Raw genomic sequence first — 24,630 nt, 5'->3', positions numbered from 1 at the left:
TAGTGAGGTCTGATTAAACAACTGCCACAAGACAAAAACAAAACAAAAACGATAGAACATGTAGTATGACCCAGCCCAGTACCCCTCATTGTGGCTGGAGAGATGGCTCAGGGGTTAAGAGCCACTGGCTGCTCTTGTAGAGGTCCTGGGTTCAATTCCCAGCACCCACATGGTGGCTCACAGCCATCTGTAATGAGACCCAGTACTCCTCGTTGTAATATTTCATGTAACAAAATGGACTAGCTCTCCCAAACAGCATTGGAAAATGCCTGTCTTTCCCAGATTAATTTGTGCAGATTTCTGATTGAATGGCTGGATTACCAGAATGTTTTCTTGTGTGTTCCAACCTATTAGCAGGTGTCTTCAGCACAGTCATCCTGACCATTCAGACTGGATGCTGGCTACAGAGGCAGAATCATGTCAGTCACATCAGTCCCCACTCGCTGACTGTGCAAGCCCTGTGCTACAGGGTGCAGGCTCCCTGGTGTAACCTTTCTTCCTTCTTCCCCCCCATGTGGTTTAGCAAGCGTCTTTCTTGCCCCAATCCCCAATTCCATTCACTATCAAATGTATGTATTTTACTAAAGGTTGTGTGGCAGAGATGAAGGGGGGGTTTTAATATTGAGGCTTGTTTGAGTTCAGTCGTCAGGAGTTTCCTTGGCGTCCACAGTAAACCAGGATATATTTTCAGCGGCAGCCCCTTCCGTCCTCTGTCTCAAGGTCTCTCCTGCTCCCTTTCATCTTTTCCTATGGGTGGCCTCCTGCTCCATGCTGCCCCCAGGAACCTCCTCTTAGCCACCTTGGATCCTTGCTTTCTTCTGCAGAGTAATTCACCTCTGCCACAGTTCTGCAATAGTCATCATTTAACACATGCTTCAAGTATGAGGGTTTGTGCACAAAGACAATCTGTGCTACCTAGCAGAACTCAAATCTTGTTTGGAGTCTCGTTTCTTAGGCACTAAAAAAGGAAAAGTAATTATTTGTCTGCCAGAAGACAACAAATTTTAAGAGGTCTGTTAGCATCTATATTGGGTGTGCATATAAAATATCTTTTTATGGTACATACTAAATAAAAAGTTATAGAAGTAATGTAATTGAGCTTCTGTTTTTTTCTTTTTTCTTTTCTTTTTTTTTTTTTTGTGTGTGTATATTTGTTGAGTTTTTCAAGACCTGGTTTCTCTGCAGCTTTGGAGTCTATCCAGGAACTAGCTCTTGTAGACCAGGCTGGCTCCAGACTCATAGAGATCTGCCTGCCTCTGTCTCTCAAGTACTGGGATTAAAGGTGTGTGCCACCACTGCCCGGCTTGAGCTTTCGTTTTATCCTCTAATAAGACGTATACAATGTTTGGTATCAATATTTCTCTTAATGAAGGGCATTCATCCAGCCATCTGTCATCAGTTTTGTTGCATGCCTTTAATGTGCAAAGAACTGGGGCCACCAAAGATGCCAGGAAGCACTTGCTCTCGGGGGGGTGGGGAGCGTGGCAGTGAGACTTGAGTGATAGGAGAGAAATGTGGCCCACAGGTATGAGGGAGTGCTCTCCAAGGAGAAGTCAGCCGGGATAGCCTCCCAAAGGGAAGCCTCTTTCCAAAGAGTGAGTTCAGCATGCAAAGGGTGGCTCCAGAGAATAAAGAAGCAGCAAGGTTCAGGATCCCTGGACCCCATTACAGTGGCTGCTACATTCTTACAGTTAAAGTGGACTGTGTATAAAGAAGGACTGTGTGTGTGTGTGTGTGCATGTGTGTGTGTGTGTGAACATTTCTGTTTTCACCCCCATAATTAATAAGAATTTGTGGGGCAATACCCCAAGGTTATGTCAATATCCAGTTCACCCTGTGAAACTTTCTTCACTCCCTCGGTCTAGCATCCTTGCTCAGCTTTTCTTAATTCAATTATTAGCATAATAGTTTTAAAACGCTCTAATTTTATTGTCCCCCTCTTGTAAAGAAGAGTCCCACCTTCTGTATTTATTTATTGGCTTACTCCTTTATTTTAAATCAGTATATAATCATGGGTTCCCATCTTGGATATATATTATTTATTTTGAGGCTGATGGTAGGAGTCTCACCAAACTGGCTCCAATGGCTTTTTGACATAATTTCCTCAACTTTTCCTACTTTCTTGTTTACTAGCACTAGATGCACCCTGATCATTGCTTCTTTTCATGGCCCTAGGCATGGATTGTAGTCATTTGATTCTTTATTGGGGAAGTTCCTCTTTCAAAGAAGATAGAGGTTTGGGGACACCCTGAATGCTCTGTAGCAATACGTTCAAGTACTTTTTTGGAAAAAGTGGTGTGTGTTTTGGAGTGAGGATGGTCAGAGGTAAAACAACTCTATAGACTAAGATGGATAAACCAGTGACACAAAGTTAGAATGGAATAGATAGCCAGCATTCTAGACCTGTGAAGTCAAATCTCTGAGGGTGAAATGGAGGAACAGAGTTAGATAAGCCAACAAATAACAAACTGCATGTATTTCCAAGATGCATTCAGTACTTAGGAATAAGATGGTGAAGAGGTTTAAAATAGCACTCTGGGACTGAAGAGATGGCTTAGCAGTTAAGAGCACCTACTACTCTTAAGTCCCTAGTTTGAGTCCCAGCACCCACACCAAGTGTCTCACAACCACCTGTAACTCCAGTTCCAGAGAATTCTATGCCCTCTTCTGGCCTCCAAGGGCACTGCATACACATGTACAAACCCACACAGAGACACATATACACATAACTAAAAATAAAATATCATCTATGGTTTAGTATGCAATGACCAGACTTTGAGTTCACTGGACTCTATCACTTGACCATCCATATGGTGTGACCTCTTGAATTCCAGATTCATTCATAAAAGGAGACAACTTCCATTCAGTCTGTGTAATTCTCACAAGGATTAAACCGAAGACTAAGTGAAGGAAATCTTCATGTGCAGATGTTCTGAGTAACAACTTAATATTTTACTGATGGCCTAAACCAGGAGAAGCCATTTCTTGTTTTTTTTTTTATCAGGCTTTTAATTTTGGTGCTACATACATTCATTCTTTCAACAAACACTAGTTAAGTACAGGTGTCAGACACTAAGGAAAGAGTACCAAACACTAAATTGGATTCCAGAGTTTTGAATATTCTTATGGTGTTAGATAGACATTAATTCAATGGAAAGAAATGTAAATGTTTAATATGTTGAGAGAAATAGAGACTATGTGATGAGAAGATATTTAAATGAACAATGCCAATTTATCTCTGTGCTCATAAGGTTGAGTTAATCATGTATTCTGATTGAGTTAATCATGTATTACTTAGTATCGCCCTCATTTGTACCGTGGAATACATCTTTCAAAGAGATTTGCCTTTTTACCTGTATTGCCTGAAATTTTAATAAACTTTAGCAGTGATAAACCATGTGTATGCAATATGGGTCATACATGGAATTTTAATACATTTATCAGCCTATACTGCATGAATCAAGACAATGAGTATGTCCAATGAAAATGGCCTCTTCAGTCCAGCCCTTCTTCATCTACCAGTCTCTATTACTTTGTTCAAGGCAGCCACTGATTTGCTTTCTGTTGTAGGATATTTGCTTGATTCTTCAATTTTAAAGCATATACTCTTTGAAGAAAGGCATTTCTGGATTCCTTTATTTGACATAAATAGTTGATATTCATCTATGTTGTTAAAAGTACCAAAAATTCATTTCTGGGGTCTTTTGGGGTGGTTCACCAGTGAAAAGTGCTTGCTTCTCTTGCAGGGGACCTGGGTTTGGTTTCCAGCATCCTATATCACCAACAAATGTAACTCCATCTCCAGGGGATTCAATGCCCTCTTCTGGTCTCCACAGACATTTAGACACAAGTGCATATATATTCACATAGATATATACACACATGAAAAAAATTGAAAAAAGTCTTTAAAACAAAAACTCATGCCATTTTTGTGCTAAGCAATCAGTATGAAAATCTCTTTCTGGACTCAACCTTCAATACTCTATAAAGACTGTCAGAATGATAGTGACATGTATTGTGCAAGTGTTCATGGATTTACAATGTATATATGTCTTCTTTGTCCTTGAAGGTGTGACTTCCTTGTAATATGGGTCTTGTAATAAGCAAAAGCTATTATGGGGTCAGTTGGTTTCACACTCGCAGGTCTCAGGAGGCAGCGGCAGATGAATCACCATGAATTTGAACCAAGTCTGCTCTATATAGCAAGTTGATCAGGGATATAAAGTGAGATCCTCTCTCAAAATATCTGTTATGTGTATATGTACACAGATATGAAGTACACAGATGAAGGGAAACAGGTTTGCATTTTGTGTGGGTAAGGACAGAGATGTAAAATGTTTCTTCTCTATGTTTGTGAGTGTGTAGGACAAGACCAACCTGCTTTCCATTATGGTTAGTCAAGAGTCTGTGAGGGTTTCCACTCTTACACTGTCTTACTCTCTTGTGAGTGAGTGCGCCCGCGGCCTGCATACCTGTGGGTGGGTATTTGCATATGAGTGCAGTTGCTTGCAGAGCCCAGAAGAGGGAGCTGAACCCTCTGGAGTTGGGGTTATAGAGAGTTGTGAGCCACCCAACTTCGGGTAAAAAACAGAAAATGCTCTTATATTTTTCATTGTGTATATAGTCTTTTATGGCTGAGCCATCTCTCCATGCTCTTCTATTGTCTTTTAGCAAGTATTTTTTCCCAATCTGGAGACCACATTAGTATTTTCTTGGCATGTCTTTCTAAACTTGAAATCCAGGTTTTGATGTAGTTTAGTGTATTGATTTATTTCTTTTTTTCATTCATGCTACTATGTTCCCCAAACTCAAAGTGACAAAGATAGGGTTCCTTTTATTTTCCCTCCTGAAGTCATATTATTAATTGTTGGCTTATGATCCGGTTTAGGTTTGTTGTCCTTTTAATATGTGTTGTGAAATATGTCTGGAGTGGTTTTTTTTTTTTGTTTTGTTTTGTTTTTGTTTTTGTTTTTGGCTTGGGGGTTATTTTGCATAGGGCCAACAAATTTTTATGGTGCTGTTTGTTGAAAATCTTGTCCTTTCCCAAGTGAACTGCCTTAGCCTCTTTGTTGAAAAATCAATAGGAAATATATGTGCCTGCCTGTTTCCACACTCAACAGTCAGTATATTATGAAGATAGCTTCAGATGGTTCAACATGTGCAGCAAAAGAACAGAATATTCTTTTAAAATACTTTTAAAAGATTCATTTATTTGCTATGTATACAGTGTTCTGCCTGCATGACAGAAGAGGACACCAGCTTTCATTACAGATGATTTGAGCCACCATGTGGTTGCTAGGAATTGAGTTCAGGACCTCTGGAAGAGCACCCTGTGCTCTTGACCTCTGAACCATCTCTCCAGCCCCAGAATAGAACTCTGAATCATGGCTCTGAGGTTCTGTAACTGGATCCCAGCCTGGGTGGACATGAGAAGAGAATGGCCAGTACTACAGAATTTCTGTTTCTGGACGTCTGGCCAGGGTGACTGTCCTTTCTTGTGACTGTCCTTTCTTAGAGACTTTCCGAACAGGCACACAGGAGTGTTCTAAGAGATCGCCTTGTTCTTGCTCCTCCTTCTCGCCTCCCAGATTTCTCCTGTTTCTTCTCTCTGCCTTCAGGCCGCTCTTATCCTTTCTCCTGCCTTGCTATTGACTGTGTAGCCCTTTATTAGATGAATCAGGCATTTGACAGGCAAAGTAACACAGCTTTCCAGAGGTAAACAAATGTAACATAAAGAAATGCAACACATCTTTGCATCATTAAGCAAATATTCCACAGTATAAGCAGATGTTAACATTATCTTCAACTAATAGTCTACAACCCAAGCTAGTAATGAACATCGCTCCATGGTCTAGGCTCCAGATTCCTGGCACGAGTTCCCTCAGTTATAGATCATTACCTGGAAGTGTAAGATGAAATAAACCCTTTCCTTTTCAAGTTCCTTTTGGCCGTGGTGTTATCACAAAAATAAAACTAGATGACAGCATGCAGCCATCTGCGAGGGCCTGCCTGAGATCTAACCTCCCATCTAGAGCAAACGCAGATGAGCCTTTAACAACCCAGTCAGCACGTCTCTGGATGCTCTTCTGTTTTGAACTGGATCTAAACAGACCCTCTTGCATTCCTCTCTCTCCCGTTCCCCGTGCCAGTTAACATGTGCTAATTCTGTCAGAGACCAAGCAAAGCAAAATAAATTGGAATCGTCATTAAGCTGTTTCCTTGGAGGACTGTTGTGGGTATTCAACGAGGCTGTGGCCATCATTAAAAACGTGCTTCTACCTAAGGGAAAGTGCTCAAGGCAGGTCTGTCTCTTTGGGGGGGAGGGGATTCCTGATGGATTATAAATAACTGGGTGTTCTAGTTTTGTTCCTGTTGCTGGGATAAAACACTCTGACCAAAAGCACTGTAGGAGAGAAAAAGGTTTAGTTGGGTTTACACTTCCCAGTCACAGTCCAGCATTGTGGGATGTTATAGCAGAAACATAAGCAAAAACTCAAAGTCAAAGCCCAGGAGGAGTTGCTGGCTCATGCGCAGCTAGCTTTCTTTTACAACCTAGGCTGAGCCTACCTATGGATGGAGCTGCCCACAGTGCGAATTAATTAATAATCAGAAAAGGCCCCTGTAGTCATGCCCACAGGTTAATCTGACCTATGCAATTATCTGTGTTCTTTTCCCCTCTTTTATTGAAAATATATTTCTCATACAGTTTCCCCTCCCTCTACTCTTCCAAGTTCTTTCCCACATCCCCTCCCATCCAGATGCACTCCCTTTCTGTATCTCATTAGAAAAGAACAAGCTTCTAAGAAACAACAACAAAATATAACACAACTGAATACAATAAGATAAAATGAAAACCATCTCATTGAAGTTGGGCAAGGCGAGGCACTTCTTAAACCTAGGCTTTGCCCTCAGATGACACTGGGATGTGGCAAGTTTGACAGTGAAAGCGAACGAGACACCAAGCGTGTTAAGTTCATTTGTTTTGATGGTTGAAATCAAATGCCATGTTGTCAAATGCAGACTCATTTGGCATACTCCTATTTCCAAATTTTGCTTGCTAGTAACCTTTTAAGGGTCACGAAGGCTTAGTTCTCCTTCCTCCTCCTCTGCTCATCGCTCTGACAGTTGAGAGAGCCCCCTGTATGTATTCTGTAAGGCCCTAGAGTCTATGCATTCCCAGACATCCCTGACTACTCTTTCATGTCCCTATGCTGGCCGCATTAACAGAAATCCTTAAATTTTCAATGGTGAGTTACAGTTTTCAATAGCTGCTACTTTTTTGGCTTAAAATGTTCTTCTATGAATTGGATTATAATTTATGGGACAGCTCACGTAATATCAACTAATTTGGTTGGTTATAGTTATTTCTTATTATGAAATTCTATTCTCCACACTTATTCCTAAAGGTCCATTTTCAAATAATAATGGTAACAGGGTTGAATTGTGAGCACTGAGACTCTGAAGTAGACTTGGTTGGCCATGGAAAGCTAGAACAAAGAGACATTCATTTGATGTACTTGAATCTCTCACTTTAGGATGCCCTCGGAAGTGGTTCATATATAAAATGTTTACTATCACAGAAGATAAGACAAGGCTTTACACAACAGTTGAGTACTACACGACCCTCCAAAATGTTTCTGTAATGTGTTTCAAGAGCTCATGAGAAGGATGGCCTCTGTGGGGGAGACTTAAAGAAAGCTTTGCAAAAGGCAAAGCATTAGCAGAAAGATTAAAGGATGGCTTGTAATTTAAAAACCATAAAGAAAATATGGGGCAACAGCATAGGAGGTCAGTGTTTCATCTTCACCCTTTACCTATACATAAAATTTCCTAATGCTTGAGACCAGTGTGGCCTCCTCGGTTCCGCAGACAAAGACGTTCACAGTGACTCTACTAGAAAGAATAAATTAGAACACAGTACTGTATTTATTGTTATTTAGCATGGTAAAACATATGGTGGAGGAACTTCCTTGGAGTCTGTACCCTTCTTCTTCCCACACACCTCCACACCTTCTGCCTGTACGCATATGCAGCACCTCCCACATGGCGCCTCAACCACAGCATTCAAGTGTTTGATAAATTATGTATGTATATATATATATATATATATATGTGTGTGTGTGTATACATTTTAATTTTATATAATATGTAATAAATATTTAATTATTTATATATGTGAGTGAATATTTGAGCAACTTGACTCTAATAGAGCTGTCATTGGCTCACCAAATCTGATGTTCTATAGATTTTAAGTGAGGAATTTAGAAAGGACAGAGTTAAATTTTTTGGCCGGATCTCAGCCATAACCCACACTAGGAAGTCACCTATCAATCCCACTTCTTGTTGGGTTTTTCATTCCAATTTCTTGGAACACATCGCATTGTTTGGCAATTTCCTCCAAACAGAAACATTCCATACAGGGTGGCGGGGAGGATTGAGACACTCGGTAGGTACACGAAATGCACACGCCTGGAAAGGTGTGAAGTCAGAAGATTCTAGAAGCCTCCTCCCGAGTTTTACAGACAGAGCAAATGGCTGGTGGGGGAGCCACTGACTGGCAGAGCTTCTGAGAGGAGCCACAGCGTCTTGGAGCTGTTCAGCTGCCTGCAAGCTGTGTGGAGAGCCATCTTCTTGAGCTGTCTGCTTTCTTGGGGTGGGCTTTCCCATGAGGCAACTGTTTTTAAGTCATTCCTGTTCCTGTAAGTGACCCCTGACCCACGCGCCTGTTAGTAACCCCCCAGTAGAAGCTCACTGATTCTCCATGGTGGACTTTGTGAAATCATTACTTTGGTCTGTCATCACCTATCTGAGGTGAGTAGGGGTGTGTGTGTGTGTGTGTGTGTGTGTGTGTGTGTGTGTGTGTTTCATCTTCCCAGAAAAAGCATGTCACACAATGAGAGGTTTGGGTTAATTTCCCTTCTCCCAAATGCAGTCAGTGCACTGTAGCCTAAGGACTTGCCTAATAGTTCATCTCATGCCATGTGTGAAACTGACAAAAAAACTGAATGAATGCGCACATCTGGAGGCTAATATCTGTTGACATCTCTGCGATCCTGGGCTTGCCTCTTTTCGGGAACTCAGCCTCCCTTTTCAGAATTTACCAGCTTTATAATTCTCTGAGGCGATTTTTCAAGGCTCCTGGCTCACACACTTCCTGCCTGAAGACAGTTCCTTTGTGAGGTTTTTCTTGTCCTGCCCTAGACGTCTGTGAGCTCTCAACAGCTGTTCCCATTTGATGAAAAATGAAGGAATTCAGCTTCGCAACTGTCTTCAGGATATGTGAGCCTGTGCCCTTCTTGGGTAAATGGAATGAATCCATCACTCCCGCCATTCAAGGGTTCACATAAAAATCTGTATCAACTTGAGTACAAGTCCTGAAAGATAATTAAATTGCAATTCTAACAATTACTCCAAAAGAGCAAAACTAGTCATTTTGACATAGCCAGATTAAGCTCTGCTTAGTGGGAGGCTGGGAAGATGGCTCAGTCAGGAAAATGTTTGCCACACAAGCATGAGGAATTGAGTAAGACCCTCCAGAAGCAGGATTTTTTTTAAAAAAAAAATACTTGCAATACTGGTGCTGAGGAGGTAGAGCCAAGAGCACCTCTGGGACTCCCTGAAAGACCTAACGAATCAAGTCAATACTAAGCCAATGAGAGACCCTGTTTCCAAGGAACACTCTACCTCAAATCTCTGCATTCATACATGCACATGCTCTTCCTTACACACATATGTACACTAAAATACACAATTCTTTTGCGAATAAAAGCATTTATGGTTTAGATGTGCCAGAGTAAGGAAGGGGGAGAGGGATGGCAGGGTTCTGTAACCTTAGGGGAGGATGAGGCTTAGTCCTGAGAGGGAACAGGAGTGTTGTGCCTGCAACAGACAAGCTTCTGGGACACAGGCGTAGCTTCTAAGAGACAGTCCAAGGGTGGAACTTACACATGACAGGAGTTTCCCATTGCTGGGAGTAAAGGAGAGATAGTTGATTTCTATGTATTTTAATTTGAAAAAACAAAAATAGGTCCCTTTGTATATTCCAAGCAATAATGAAATAGACCATCTGATGCTCCTGAATACTCAAGGTACCATGAGATCCAGGGGTTTAAGTGACATTATTCAGACCACCATGTTTTTCCATTGGTGCCTATTCCATTGGTGTCTATCGATTCTGTACTGGCTCTATTCGGATTTCTACAGAAGCCCAATGCTGACTTCTGTAGTGGCTCAACTCATCTATACCTCTCAATCCCATTATCTCAGGAAAACTCAATCTACCAGCCAAGCAAAGGGGCTTCTGGAAGTTTCTAATTTACATGTGCTATGACTAGTCCTGAGCTTGTCAGAAGTAAGGAGCTTCCTGTGGAGTGATCACCCAAGTCTCAGGCCTGGTTGAGTTTTGAGGTAGAGCTTGCGTGACTCCCATACAATATGGCAGAATTCCCAGGTCTGATTATGGCCTCCTCACCCAAGCAGAAGTGTCTCCAATGGTCATATAAATTGTACCTACCCACCATGTGTGTCAGAAAAGGACTCTTGGTCACATGAGCAGAGATGAAAAGTCATAACAAAAATAATAAGCTTCCCTCACTAATCTCTGATGAGATCTTAACAGTCAGCAGTCAATCTTTGATCTGTTTTGCTGACAAAGGGGCAGCAGTATAGCTCAGTGGGGGAGCAGGGAGAATGTGCTTGCTGCTAAGAGTAAAGACCCAAGTTCAATACCCAGGACCCACATGATGGAAAGAGAAAAGCAACTCTCATAAGTTATCATCTGACGTCAACACAAGTGTCACACCCTGGCAGCAAATGCAGAGAAAGAAAGAAAGAAAGAAAGAAAGAAAGAAAGAAAGAGAGAGAGAGAGAGAGAGAGGAGGACGAGGAAAAGGAGGAGGGAGGGAGGAATGGAGGGAGGGGGAGGAGAGAGAGGAAAGGAGGGAGGGAAGGAAGGAAGGAAGGAAGGAAGGAAGGAAGGAAGGAAGGAAGGAATACAGGTGTCGTAATATAGACCTTAACTCCAGCACTGTGAGAGACAGAGGCAGGAGCATCACTAGTGCTTACTGACTACTGGCCTAGCTCCAGGTTCAATGAGAAATCCTGTCTCAGGAAATAAGGTAAAGAGTGATAGAGGAGAACACCTGGTGTCCTCCTCTGGCTTCTCTGTGTGAAGGGCGTGCACACCTGCACACACATGTGTGTGTATATACGTAGATAGAGCAAACACACACTCACACTCCCAGTCACAGCTCTATAGTCATAATGATTATTGCTACACAAACGCCTCTGTGCAAGCTCCCAGAATTCTATGAGCACCCTGGAGATAGCCACGGGAGCTTGTTATTTATAATCAAATTTGTTTCTGAGAAAGGTCTACATTTATCATTGGAGTCCCAAAGGAAAAATACAATCTCAAAAATTTAAGAACAACTACCTTGAATGTTTTATAAGGTCCTTGCAAACTGTTCCTCATTTCCAAAACAAAAAGTGAAGGAAAGAAAGTCGAAACTTCGTAGCAAATACCGGATCACAGACTTTTCTCAGCACTCTGGGAAAAATTGCTAAAGGAAGGAAAGATCTTTTGGCTCACGGTTGGAGGGGACACAGTCCATTGTGGCAGGATTACCATGGTGTTGGGGAGTGGGAATAGGATAGCTGGCTACATCCAGTTTGCAGTCAGGATTAAGGCCAAAAGGTTCTCTCTGCAATCCCCCCCTCCACCCCAGTGACCCATGTCTTCCAGCTAGGCTCCACCTCGTAAAGGTTCCATAACCTCTCAATTGTCCCACCTGTTAATCAGTCATCTCTAGCCCAGGTGCTTCTCACCAGTCCCAGCTAACCCTTAATCCAGTCAAGTGGTCAACCAAGACCAATCATCACAGGTAGGCTAGAGATCATTTTCAGCCCCTTTATCAGCAGCCTGGAGGGGGAGGGGAGCAGAAATCACGTGTGTTGCTTTTTTTTTCCCCCACACAAAAGGGTGGACTTTGGTGAAATGACAGTCATTATGGAACTCTAGGTCCACCCATAATGCCACAGTCTCTCAACACTTTTGGACCAAGCTCATGTTCATGTGCTGTTGGTGTTGCTGACTGTGTCTTCATTAGCGGAACTCAGTGCATTTACAGCCCCTCCCCCGACTCACTGAGAACTAGGAAGGGATCTCCCAATCCCAGCACAAGGTCTCTGAGAGGAAGACTGGGCTCAGCACCTGTCACATGGCCATTCTCCTCTCACCCTGGAAGCTCGGAACTTGAGAAGGTCGCACACAGTAGGTACAGTGCTGCACCTGCTCTGTGGTTCTGGATAACCGAGGTTTCAGGGGCCCTCAGACATGTCTGTCATGGGCATCCAGGGGCTCTGCCTTAGTCCTAATGTTCATCCAGTTCCCGGTTCTGTCTTGAGTTTGGAGCTTGCCTGACAATTTCCTCTTAAATCTTCTCTTAGCTGGGTGTTCTTCATCTAGCCCGGGGCTCTACCACCGGAGAAACAATAGCAACACAGATGACAATAACCAGTGTTTTATGACCACTGGCTCTCAGTCAGACTCTGTGTGCAGCACTGTTTTCATTGGCCTGGTCATTTATTCATTTATGCAGTCGCATAATACCTGCTGAAGAGGAAGGATGAGCCAAATGCGCTTTGAGCTGCTAGAGGCAGTCACCTGTGGAATACAGACACTTCCTCTTGCTGTGTCAGAGAGAAGGCAGCTGGGAATCACACAGGAATGGACACAGGTGGACTTGCCATTGTCACCAGAACTAGCAGGAATGTGGGCGTGGCTTACTAAGAAAATGCAGTGGTGGGAATGATCTGGTCACAGGAAAACTCCTGAGCTTCCTCTTGCCTTCTGTCTGTCACAAATTATACAAAGTACACACACTGAAAGACGAGCAAGTGAAACTGACGGCTGTGTGTTTTGCGTCCTTCATCCGTAGCGTCTCCCCGCTCTCTTCCTTCTGTCCTGTGATGTTTATGGAGGAACTACTTTCAGCAACATTTCTTACGCCTTTCATTCTTTGCTTTTACCGTGCATCCTCCTCTTGCCCTTTCTCTGTAACGTAAGGATTAAAGCCTCAGTTTCATCAGAGTGTATGCGGTGACTGCTCTGTGTATTCAGTTTTCATGTGTTTATCATCTGCCCCGTCTGAACAGCAGCTACTGTGAGCTGCTTACGTATTACATTACATAGTATATATTATATATGGGCAAAGATACAGTCATTGAATTCTTTTCCTCCATTTGCCAGTTTTCAACCTGATAAAACTTTGTTCTCTATCAGCTGCTGGTACTGACCAATGCATTTTTTTCTCTACTTTACTGTTTGATTTTTATTAAAAATGCATATCATTGGCCAATTTGGGTGTTTTTACTTTGGTTTTCTGGTCCTTGGAGTTCTACTTACAATGCCCTGTCCCTTATGCCTCTTCACCCTGGTTCCTGAGTGTCTGTGACCTGACACTGTGACCATCACTTCTTTACTTTCTGAAGGGACAAAAAGTCTAAGACCCTCTTACATTAATCTATTTCCTATCCCAAACCTCAAATCAAGCATGTATTGGAGGAATCTGGCTTCTATTGATTAGGATGTTCTATCCAGAGGTCACAGTATAGGCGTAGATGTTTCTGGGCACACCCTGATATTATACTGGTGTGCTGTAGCCAGTAGTCAAAGCTCAGAAATCATCGAGACAGCAGAGCGGGAGAGCAGACATACTGGCTCTCAAGTGTTCCTGCTGAGTCACATTGGAAGGCCTCGGCTTTTATTTAACTTCTCTGATTTCATATTTACACCCCATTTCTTCTCTGATGAAACTCGTGGTTCCTAATAGAATGCTTTGCTCTAGCCTACAATCTATTTGTAATTATATCAGACACGCGTGGCCAGTCCTGCTTTCATTCACAGCGTGATAATTGAAAATTGCTGAGGCTTCTTCACAATGCCCTTTGTCCTAAAGATAGAGTCCCCCCTAAATAAAGTCCCGGCAGATCACTGTCTTCTGACGTGGCTGGGCATCCTAACTCTGACTTATGACAGTGGTTTGTCACGCACGTGGGTTTGTTCTTTTTTCTCATAGGCTTGGTGAATTTCTGACCTGCAGTTTTACATTTACAAGCATGGGTGTGGAACACAGCAGAAGTGAAGAGAAACTGGGGTCCCTCCTGGTGCTCCAGGTCAGCTTGTACATGGGATAGGAATTTTTGATCCTGAATCACATGTGTGCTCTCGGGGCAAGGGTTGACCCAGCCCTCTTCAGTGGATGACCTGTGGCATTGGGACTGTTTCCTCTAAAGGGCACAGTGCACCTGTATTGGTCAGGATTCTTTCAATTATTCAAAAGATGAACCTAGTATTCAACAGAACCAGAGCTAAACAAAAAGTTTATTATAGTAATTAGTTCACTTCTCTGAAAACCACACCATAAGACTGTGCGCTGCATTGTTCTGACACTGGCAAAACTCCTCAGGGATTCTTGTTTTATCCTTTCCCTATAGAACACACACATACATACGATATATACATTCATCTCACACACATGCACTCGTATACATATACACTCACACACTCACCCACTCACCCACAACACACCCACTCAACCATACCCACACTCACCCCACACACATACTCACCCATACACTCACAAACATATACACACATGCTCCCACATTCACACACAGATACAGACACATTCACACAGACACATACACACATACACCTACATATATACATACACACACACTCACACACAGACACATACATACCCACAATACATATATACAAGCTCACATAAACACACACATATACACACATACATACACACATACACAAGCAAGTCCATACATGGATGTATGAACACACACACACAGCAGGTACTCTGTTCCTTCCTCTTCCTCTTTAATCAGGGTGCTCTCACACTAGAAGGGCCTGAATTGATCATGCAATGGGTAAGAGGACTCTTCCAGAGGACCCCAGGTCCATCCCAGCACATATATCAAGCAGCCCGTGATCACCCATAACTCTAGAATTCCATGCTCTCGTCCGGCCTCCTGAACACCCACACACATGTGGCAAACATTCACACAGACACACATATGTAAATAAATCTTTAAAAATAAAAACAAGAAGACTAGACATTAATTGGGAGTTAGACCTTCCTTCCACTTCGGACTTACATTTTAATTATCTCTTGAAAATGTAGCTCACTACTTCTGGGCTTTGATTTTCTTGTCTGTAAAATGAAGATAACAAAAGGCCGACATTGCAGGCTTCTTCACGGCATCAGACAAGCTTGTGCAGGTCAGTGATTAACACGGAGCCTGACAAGCAAAGCTACTTAGTGCAGTTTTAGGGTCCAGCTATTTCTATAATGATGTTGCCAAGATTAAAATTGGTAGGAAACGGGTTTTTTTGGGGGGGTCTCATATTTTTTATCGCATTCTTCCTTAAGAATTGCAGAGTGATGTTTTATAATTCTCATTCATTTTTGATAGTTCATGAAGTTCTAATACAAGATGGTTCTCCAAACTTAGATGAATTAAGGGAAAGGCACTTGAGATGTTATTTAATCAGAAGTAATTTTGTTATGTATTTTCAGATCCTAACACAAGACCAGGAGTCAAAACTGTTCGGCTCCTGCTTCCTAGTCAGGGTAAGTGAGATTGTGCACTGGTTGTATTTTTTTTATGTCAATTTGTTACAAACTGGAATCATCTAAGAAGAGTAAACCTTAATTGAGAAAACACCTCCATATGATCAGGCGGCTAGCAAGCCTGGAAGAAATTTTCTTAATCAGTGATTGGTAGGGGTAGGCTTCAGCCCATTGTGGGAGGGCTTATTCCTGGAATGGTGGTTCTAGGTTCTATAATAAAGCAGGCTGATGAGCTTGTGGGAGTTCATAGACTCTGGACTGACATCTAAGGAGCCAGTATGAGACCAACCCAGGCCCTCTGCATCTGGGTGACAATTGTATAGCTTGGTCTTTTGTGGGGCCCCTAGCGGTGGGACCAGAACCTGTTCCTGATGCAGGAGCTGGCTCTTTGGAGCAAAATCCCTATGGTGGGATGCCTTGTTCAGCCTTGATGCAGTGGGGAGGAGCCTGGTCCTGCCTCAGTTTGATGTGCCAGGCTTTGTTGATTCCCATGGGAGGTCTTACCCCCTCTAAGTAGAGACAGAGGAGTGGGGGGTGGTGGCTAGAGAGGAAGGAGCAGGAGGAGAGAAGGGAGGGGAAACTGTGGTTGGTAGGTAAAATAAATTTTAAAAATTATGAAAAAAAGGAAAGCTGATTTAGCAAACCTTAGGGAGCAAGCCAGTAAGCAACACCCCTCCATGGCTTCTGCATCAGCTCCTGCCTCCAGATTCCTACCCCGCTTGAGCTCCTGCCCTGACTTCCCTTAGCACTGGAGTATGACGGGAGATTTGAAAGCTGAAATAAACCCTTTTCTCCTTGAGTTGTTTGATGGCATGGTGTTCATCACAGCAATAGAAAACCCTAACTAAGACAGATGATAAGATAGAAATGCTAGTGTGATCAAAGCCCTGGACATCATCCACCTCCATGCCTCCATTTTATGAAATGGGGAACCTAGGACTATTTATAAAGCCAGTTCCTTCTAAGAGATGTGAATTCAGTTCTAGCTTTAGAAGTTAGTGGTTCTAAATTTATTTACCTACTCTCCTTGATATAGTTCATGTTGGTAATTCAGAGATATTCATGATAGATGCATCTCTCATCCAATAAAGTCATCTCCTGTTTCCTGAAAATGATGCCAGCTGTGGGGTCCAGGAGGTCCCCTTTCTTCTGGGGTTCATATTCTAAGAAAATATAGTAGCAAGAATGAGTCTATGCTTCCTCAGACTAATTTATAAACTGTCAAGGCAGAAACAGTAGCAAGGTTCCTGCCATAATAAGATATTCTTTATATCCCAGTTTTACATACAGATTTATTCATTTGGTTGGCTAATTAGTTTTTAAAAGATTTTATTTTTAATTATGGTGTGTGTAGTGTGTGTGTGTGTGTGTGTGTGTATGCCTGAAGAGTCAGAGGAGGGTTACATCATGGGAACTCAAGTTTCAGGTGGTTGTGAACTGCCTTCTAGCATAGGTCCTGAGAACTGAACTTGGGTCCTCTACAAGAGCTGCACTTGCTTCTACCCACGGGGCCATCTCTCCATCCCTAAGTTAGGTTTATTCGAGATAAGGTCACATGTAGCCCACATGTAGTCACTATGGACCTCAATAAATCCTTACACTCCTAATTTTCCTCCCTCCGCCTCCCATGTGGTGGATTAGCAGGTCCGTGCCGTCAGGCCGGGCTCATAGCTCCTCTGACTTTGCATTGCTCTACATTCAGGTAATTATTCTTTTCTTGTGAGCCGCCCTAATCTTCTTACTGTTGTTACTATAAGGCTTTGTAAATTACAATTATCATTTCTGGGTTTCAATTGCTTCGTTGCCATTCTGGGAGAAATTATCCCTCTCAAGCTTGCAGTGATACAAGAGAGGAGGTAGCAACAGAGGAGACTTTAAGAGACACTGTGAGGTTTAAGTACAGTTTGAGTTGTTAACTACAATTAGTTAAACTCTAGTCTCAGGGGGAAATGATGGTTAAACAATTGTGTGATGCAGGGATGACAACATCATTGAAAGCCTGTCCTATCCGGGGCTGTGCCTTCTGACTTTGCTATCACGCTCCCCAGAATGACAATGAACCTGCTAGCTTTTCAGACGTGACAGGAACCTTCTTTCTAGCTCCCTTTACTCTCTATTTTGGAAGCACAGATATGGGATTGGCCAGGTGGCATGGCAAGAATTTTGCTAGACTTTCCAACCTTCTTATGAGTCCTAGAAAGGAGAAGGGAGTTTCAGCCTGATCCTGGGTGAAACACAAAAGCACAGGAAGCTGCCACATGGGGACACCAGCTTGATTTTACTTCTGTTCCTTGGTGGCAGAAAACAGAGCACAGTTTCAGAGGACACGGCACAAACCAATCAAATAATTCCTCCCATGTGCATTGAAGATATTTTGACCCAGGTTAAAAATGGCAGCTCCCACATCTACCAGTTATGCGATTATTTTTCCAGCAGAGTTGACCAGAACCTGTTGGAAAGGACTCACACCAGCTCATAACTAGGATATTCTTCATAGTAAAAACAGCTTGCATTTTCCTGGATTTATGCCAGTTAGGACCAAGGAAGAAATCCTGAAGATCACAGTGCACACCTATTCACATCTGTCTGCTGAATTTTAGCTTGTGCGTGAATCTTTTTGCACCTTCCTCAAAGTAGCCACTGAGTACAGACTGAGTTGAAACTCGGTTGATGAGAAAGAGCCATGCCCCCTTGCACTGGCTGAAAGGTTGTCGGAGTGCTTGTTCTCCACCTGCGGGTTACCATATACCTTTCTGTGTAGAAGCAAAGTTTGTTCTGTGGAGATAACTAAATCTGAGTGCTTATCTGTTGACTTGGGACCCCAGAATTCTCTAAATACCAATTGTTTACTTGGTTCCTTTTCTCAGATTACTTCCCTGACCTAAGCCTCAATAATTCGCTAGATGAGGATTTAAGGATTATAGTGAGATAGTACACATGTAAGACACAGGCAGGGGACCTGATACAGGCCCATTAATCATTAACTGATTATTGTTTCTGTTAGTCATTAAGACTATAACAAGGGTCGGGGTGTAGATCAGCCTACAGAGTGCTCCAATGGAGTACACAAAGACCTACAGGTGATCTCCTGCACTGCCCAAATGCAGAGGTGTAGACGTGAATCTCAGCAATTGGAGGCGGAGGTAGAAGGGCCAAGAGTTCAAGGTTCATCTTCAGCTACATACCCAGCTAGAGTTCAACCTGGGCTACACGAGGTCACAAAATACTATATAATTTAATGAAAGTCTGGATGTTTCAAGAGCTCTCAAAGTATTGTTGCTATGTGTCATGAACAAAGGTAGGAAACAAAGAGTCTAGAAAGGATTGGAACAAGAAGATGGAGTCACTTTAGGAAGTACATTTCTGTATCCTTCTCCAGGTGTCTGCTTCCTTTGATGCTAGTTCCTTCTTTGTTTTATTTTTATTTTTATGTCCTATTGTCCTTGTCCCCAGGTCCTACTTAGGCAACTGCCAGACCAGGCTTAGCAGTCTTCTCACACATAACCATCTAAAATTACTCAGTCACAAACCTGTGTGACTTTTTAATAAGCTACTACTTCATGCCATATTAAAAACTACTGACCAGAGGGCCTTTGGTTGTAGTCTCCTTGGCATTATGCCCTCTGATTCTTGTTGTGCTGATTGCTCAGAGATATAATAGTGTCAGATTCTGGGTATGGGATAGATAGGTTGATAAACGGATAGATAGATGGACATGTGGGTGGGTTGGAGGATGACTGGATGGGAGGATGTCTGGATGGGAGGTTGGTGACTGAATAGAAGGAGGAATGGGTGATAGATGGATGAGAGGATGTGTGGATAAATGTGTGACTGAGTGGGAGGATGGATGGATGGATGGATGGATGGGTGAATCAATGGACGGATGGATGGATGGTTGGGGAAGTCAGCACAGGGATAGTAGTCCACACGCAGGAACTTCTCAGCCACTTCATTCAACAGCTGACTCTTTGTTTTGGGGAACTCTGCCATTGACTGCATGGCATCGACTCTTACTTCCTGCAGCCAGCATCTTTTTGCAACTTCAGGCAGCCCAGATTCTCATCAGACAAGTCTTTTAGCGTGAACTTACAAAAACTTCACATAGCGTAATAGAGACTTCGGCAAGCACCCTCTTTAAATAAAGGGAATTACAATTCAAGGAGGGTTTTTCAGGCACCAGAGCCCACAAAGAAAAAACAGGTTAATTTTGTGCCTCACTAATTCAAGATTCTTTTGCTGTGTGGTTGTGGGGGATATAGCATGACAGATGTGTTCAGGATTTTCTTGTTTCATTAAGAAGTAGATTTTGCACATCAGTAGTTATGTGGGAGGGGATATATAAACCACCATGCTAGGACTAAATATCTAGCAGTCACACTTTTTGAATATAAAAAGACTGTACAATCACATTTATTTTCATTTTAAGAAATGCTATGGAGGCGAATTATTGTCTCTTTAGTTCCACGACTGTTTTAAGTTAAACTTGGAGAACTACGAATCCATTTACTTGAATCAAGTATTAAAAAGGATATGATTCTAAGCAGCAATTAAGGCTTAAATGCCATCATTTAATTTCTCCCTGGAAAGCATTTGTTTGCCATCCTGTGACTGAGACGTTAAATTGGCCACATCTGGAGACAAACCAAAGACAATGCTGTATCAAACCTCATTTTCAGAGGGCACATCTGCTTCCAGAAGGGAAAAAAAAAAAAAAAAAACACAAAAAGTAAAAGGCAGCCAAAGAGAAATCAAATCCCCATAACAAATGAGAGGGGTGGGTGATAAGTTGTTACCATGGAGCGCTGTGGGATTCATTTGCACCCCACTTGTAGGTATGGCCCTGTCTTTTTATGATGACTGAGCTGAGAATTCTAGAGAGAGAGATGCAATTTCCTGCAAGAACCATAGGTTACTCTATGTCACTTTGTGGAAACATTGTTACCTCTCCATCATCCTGTCCCTCTGAGACCTTCACAGTAGCCATTCATGAGGAAAGCCTAGAAGCCATGTATGTGTGACAGGAGTCTGGTCTGCTCTTGTTGCTACTACTAAGTGGACCAGACTAGACCACTGACTGACGGTCGCCAGTTAGACTTTCTTGCTCAGGTCCCCAACCTTGAGATCTAGTTCAGGTTGGTATCCTTGCTACGACTTAGTTGCATGGGCAATTTGTAACTTCAGGGAAGCTTTGTTCAGTCAAGGGCTCAGGCTTGCAGCAAGAGTGAAAGATGGGAAAAGATGACCACACAGACCCAAGAGGGTTTCTGCTAGAATTGTTAGGGTCAGCCCCTGCGCCCTCGCAGCCAGTGAACCAGGCTGGTCCATCCATCCTTAGTGGCCAAATAAAGACACTAATCATAGTGAAAACCAGAGAAAGAAAATGTATTTAATATGGCCACTTTGAGTTGATGAAGAAAGAGTTCTAGTTATCCCAGGTCCATCCCTGGACTCCTGACATAAGTTTATGTTTTTTTTTTTCTTTTATTTATTTTTCGGGAACTCACCAAGGCCAGCTGGCCGGGGTCTGAAAAAGCATGGGACAAAACCAGTCTCGCTGAACATAACGGACAATGGGGACTACTGAGAACTGAAGAACAATGGCAATGGGTTCTTGATCCTATTGCACGTAATGGCTTTGTGGGAGCCCAGGTAGTTTGGATGCTCACCTTAATAGACCTGGATGGAGGTGGGTGGTCCTTGGACCTCCTACAGGGCAAGGAAACCTGCTTGCTCTTTGGGCTGAGGAGGGAGGAAGACTTGATTGGGGGAGGGGGGGAATGGAAGGTGGTGGTGGGGAAGAGGCAGAAATCTTTAATAATTAAATAAGTTTATGTTTTAATAGAGGGCAAGAGACATTTGTGACCAAGCAGTGCAGGACAGGGTCCATGTGGTCCTTCTCCATCATTGTCTTGTCATTGTCACCTGAAAGGTGGTCTGACCAGTTGTCAGAACAGTGTGAAATCTCCCACTCTGGCTGCACCAGGCTTCAGGGGGAAACTCCTACCTCTCAGTGTTAAAAGGCTTAGCATCTTGTCTATTAATGACTTTCCAAATCTTCAAGTCAGGGACCCTTTTTCAGGCTTTTTACACGAGGTAGAAAGAATGGCATGGAGAAAACAAGTCATTTCTCTTTTTCTATTGTTCTCTTACCACTGTTCCTACCCTATACCCAACTGGTGTCCTCTAGAGAAATGAAACATGGAGAAACCAGGTGACCTTGGGGTCTGAAGACGAAGCCACTTACAGTAAGCAGTGTGCTTCCATGATCGCATTTCAGTGTTTGCTAGGCGAAAATGGCCATGTCCTACTAATAGATGGCCATGTCCGTGCCTTTTAAAGCGGTGGGAGAAATTTCTCTCTTAATTAGACAACAGCTCCTCCATAGCCTAGAAGGATTGGATTATATTAACTTCACATTATTAGCAAAATTAATGAGCCATTGATTAACTTTCTATCCCTCTCTGGAATCAAGAAGGAGATTCCTTGGGTCAGATGTCTGAAGAGACGGACTGTATCGTGATGGCCCTAGCAGAGACGCAACAACAGCATCTGAGATGAACCAACAGGGCAGGGTAAAAGTAGAGTCCACAGCGGCTGCTCAGCACTGTGACCGAATGTCTTTTCCTTCAGGACACCTTCTCTGCTTTGCCAGCCCCAAGCTGGGGATGAGGTCATCTTTCTGTTCCTGAAATTATATGGAAGTCACTCCCGTCAATCTTCCTACCTTACACATCTTTATTCTATAGCAACCAAAAATATGAGCAGATTAAAAGATTAATCAGAGAAGTAAGATCAAAGGACAAATGGCTGCCCTCAGAATCACAGGGCTCATGCCTCCATGGCCAGTATGAGTAAGAGATTGCTGGGAGAGCAGTGTGGGCAAGTGTGAGAGTCAGCCTCTGTGAGCACACGCAGTCACAGGGCCACTGGAGTAAACTGTACCTGTAACAGTTGCACGGGTGCTTCAAGGGAATGCTGAGAGAAAAATCACTCAGAGCTCAGGGGCAGGGCAGATGGCTAGAAAGTGGCCACTTTGCAACATATATGTGTCTTGCCTTCCCATCAAGGCCTGCTCTCTGGAGAAACTTTCTAAACTATCTTTTCAGAGATTTCCCAAGCTAGGCGAGGGAAATCCACAGCTCGGGCCAGCTCTTGCTATCTTGTTCTGCCAAAAAGAAGGCAGATTGCTGAGGAACACCAGAGTCTAGGAGTGCAGGCCCACAGGATGATGGATCCTGACCACCATAGGTCTTCGAGCAACGTCCACTGGCCTCACACCTTCCTCTTCTCAACTGCATCACAGAAGACTCCCTCTATCTGCACTGTACCAAGATTCTAAACAAATATAAATAAATAAAACAAAAGGTAAAAAGAAAACAAAAATCAGTTTGCAAAAAATAATTAAAACTTCAAAGCAAGAGCCAGATGTGCCGTAGCTGCTAGGATTGTTAGGTCAGGAACTTAGAGCCATCATGGTTAACACACTAAGGGCATTAAGGGAACAGCTTGAAATCTTGCAAAGATGGATGAATAAAGTGAACAGAGAAATTGGAGTTCTGAGAAGCAATCAAAAACAAAGGCTAAAGACGATGGTTTGCAAAAGAACAGACCCTCCAAGAACGATGAGAGTTCTAGAATAACTATTATGTATGACTAATAGGAATTCAAAGTAGAGGGAAAAAATAAACAGAACTAGCAGTTAAAAATAATTAATATTCACCACAATTTAATGCTGGATACCATACCCCAGATTTAGGAGCCCAAATAATATCAGCCAGACTAAACTAACCCCAAAAGTAATCTACATATAATCCAATTTCAGATAATCAAAAGCAAGGACAAACATTGAGAGGGCCCAGAGGGAGGAATTTAAATACCTTGCATGTAAATGAACAGAGGCAAAAAATTATGTAATTATATTCTGAGTAGCTGTGCTAGCAAAGGAGAGAACACTAACACAAATGAGGTTCTGAGTAAGACAGATTATTCTACTAACTGAGAATTCTCTACCCTGCAAATTATCCATGAAAAGTAAAGAGTTGTTCAAACAAACCAACTTAGGGAAATCTGTGCTTGACCGTGTACACCCAGGAATTGGTAAATTCTTCAAGGAGGAGAAAACTGACGTGGTTCATCCACACAGAAGAAAAGAAAGGGCTGTGAAGAGTGGATGAGCGAATGCAATAGAAGAGCTGTTTGGGCTTTTATGTTGCTGTTAATGGAAGTCAGAATATTTGGCAAGCTCGCCAAGCGATCTACCGCTGATCTACATCCTTTGCTTTTTAATTATTTACTGATATCAGACATACTAGTCCCTAAAAAAAAACCACTAAGAGTTATCTACAATCGACTCCAGGCTGAAGCCAAGAGTACCTCTTTATCTATACCACGAGGCCAGCATTGCCCAAGAACAAAGCAAGGTGAAGAAGGCATTGCAAGAAGTGGAAACTACAGGCCATAGCTGTTCATGAACACAGGTATAAATAACCTCAAGAGAATATTACAAAATTTAATATGGAAATACACAAAATAATGTCATACCAAGATAAAGTAGGACTTATTCCATGTCCATAAGGCTGTTTAACAGTTAAAAATGAATTAATATAATGCACTATGTCAACAGTCTAAACATGGAAAAAAGTCACATGACTGTATCAGTTGCAACAGAGAAATAACAGCCACTCATGGAAAGACTCTCAGCAGATTAAGAATAAATAGGAATTTTCTACCAAAAGCTTCTGCAAAATGCTACCTGCCCTCATGGGTGACATTCAAGAACTGGAATCTTCCCTGCCGAGGTTGGAAGTAAAGTAATGATGCCTTATTGAGCATTGCTCGTAACAGCGTACTGGTCATACCAACTCAGTAAGACATGGAAAGGAAATAACGTATACGTACCAGAAAGGGGAAATGAAATGAACTTTGTCTATGTCTTGCGTCTGTATGAAATCAAAAAGTATCAACATCTCCTGGAATTAAT

The sequence above is a fragment of the Chionomys nivalis genome, chromosome 7 (assembly GCF_950005125.1).
Source record: "Chionomys nivalis chromosome 7, mChiNiv1.1, whole genome shotgun sequence".
Lineage (NCBI taxonomy): Eukaryota > Metazoa > Chordata > Mammalia > Rodentia > Cricetidae > Chionomys > Chionomys nivalis.
Note: the sequence above shows the minus strand (reverse complement) of the source record.